At 53.8% G+C, this 1,919-nt stretch overlaps 1 pseudogene; it reads right to left on the reverse strand.

Annotated features, from left to right (window-relative positions):
* Positions 1 to 437: 437 nt before the first annotated feature.
* On the reverse strand, positions 438 to 1,546 carry LOC114708347 (annotated as a pseudogene).
* Between the last annotated feature and the right edge of the window lie 373 nt (positions 1,547 to 1,919).

Consider the following 1,919-nt stretch of genomic DNA (forward strand, 5'->3'; position numbering starts at 1 on the left):
AGGCGGAGAACTGGCCCTTGCATGCACACCACCCCACTGGCCGGAAGTGAAAAGGTGGAGGGGGAAGGTCTCCAAGGCAGCTCATGTGACTGAAAGGGCTTCTGTGATACTTCCTATTCCATTTCTAGGCCTCCCAGGGAGTAACGGTCATCCTGGATTTTGGGTTTGTGCAAAGTTCTGTTTGTTTGTAATAAAAGCTGGTGTAGTAGTTTTCTGTGACTTGCATTTTTAATCTTATACTGTGTTCTTAAAGAAGTAAACTCTTTGTGATTCCTGAAACAATAAGTAACAATGGGCACATCTTTAATAATAAAAAAAGAGAAACAAGTGTTGAAGCCACAAATATATTGTAATGCCAACGCCAGGGACAAACAAAGGTAAGAACAACATGAAGCTAGTGACAAGCTCTAACATCCCTCCCACCCTCCCGTATTAGATCCATCCTCTAAATCCTTTAGGCAGAGAACTGAAGGCCAAACCCCCAAACAAGCCCCTCTTCTCTCTCTATCCTCTGACCTTCCCCTGCAGGGTAAGCCCCTCAGCTTGACAGCCTGGGGAGGCCCAGAGTGGTGGCTGGGGCCGACAGCAGGGCTCCTCGCACAGGAAATGGGGTAGAGGAGTACAGGGGTGTAAGACATGATCCCCCACAGTGGGGAAAATCAAAATGGAGCCCCGGTGCCAGTGTAAAGCACACTGGTGGCCCTGGGAAAGGAGACCCCGTTGCCCCCACATCCTCCCTCCGGGAGGTATCACTGCTTGGCCAACTGCCCATCTGGCTCCGGTTAGAAAACCACACTTGGACCAGATCCTTCTGCAGCCGTAGGCGCCCAGCAATATAGCTGATTTGCTGGGGCGTGGGCTCTGGACACTGCAAGAACAGTTTCTCCAGATTGCTTCCAATGCGTCTCTCTCTGCTAGCACGTCTCCGCTTCCGGGCCTGCTGCAGGATCATCTCCATTCTGCATATGCCCAGAAGATTCTTCTCATCTACTTCCTCTAGCCACATTTTCAGCAGGGGTCGCAGCTTCCACATGTTGGCAAGGCTGAGCTGCTGGGCCTCGAAGCGGCATATGGTCGTCTGCTGAGAACCTTCCCAAACATAGCTCCTACAGCAAACCCCACATCGGCCTGTGAGTAGCCCAGGGTCATCCTCTTCTGTCTCAGCTCCTTGGCAGCTGCTCCATCTCTTTCTGTATGGCTGAAACGTCCTCTGGCAGTGCCAAATTTGGCATGTACCTCAGGGCGAATGTAGCGTCCGGGGCAGGCATCCTCAGAGGAACCCTGGGACCAGGCCCTTGCCTCACCCACTCCGTAGGGTGCTATCCCGCCTCGGAATTCATAAGGTGAGGGACCCAGAGGCACTCCCCACACCTCAGGGCCTGGACAGATGCTTGGTCCAATACCTGGCCGCACCATTAACCTGCCTGTGGCTGCTTGGCTGCTCAACCAGGTTGGGGTATCAACTCGCATGGGCACTGGCCCTTCCAGGCCACCACCACTATTGCCTGGGAGGGGTATAGACGTTTGAAGACCTGCGCTCGGCCATGGGGTGGACAGCACCTCCAGCAAGAGTCTGGTAGGAACTGATGGCTTCGAGGCTTTCTGAACAGCCGCCAGCCTCGCCCTCGAGCCCCGCCCCCCAGTGGGCGGAGACAGCAGTACAGGTAAGAGACAGGATCAAGTGTTGGGAAGCTGGGGCTTGGAGACTCGGGTAACTGAGTTCTCCGGGCTGAAAACACCGCGCCTGCCTCTTGTTCCGACAGTTGCTTTTAACTCCCAACTTGGTACAAATCTGGAGCTTTGCACCTCCATTCAGTCAGGTCCCTCGGTCACTACTTGGATCCTACGTATCCTTGAAATGGGACCCAAACCTTGACTTGAGTTCTCGGAAACTCAGATGTCTCTTTCTTCTCATGCCC

This window comes from Peromyscus leucopus, unplaced genomic scaffold (assembly GCF_004664715.2).
Source record: "Peromyscus leucopus breed LL Stock unplaced genomic scaffold, UCI_PerLeu_2.1 scaffold_753, whole genome shotgun sequence".
In the NCBI taxonomy this organism is placed as follows: domain Eukaryota; kingdom Metazoa; phylum Chordata; class Mammalia; order Rodentia; family Cricetidae; genus Peromyscus; species Peromyscus leucopus.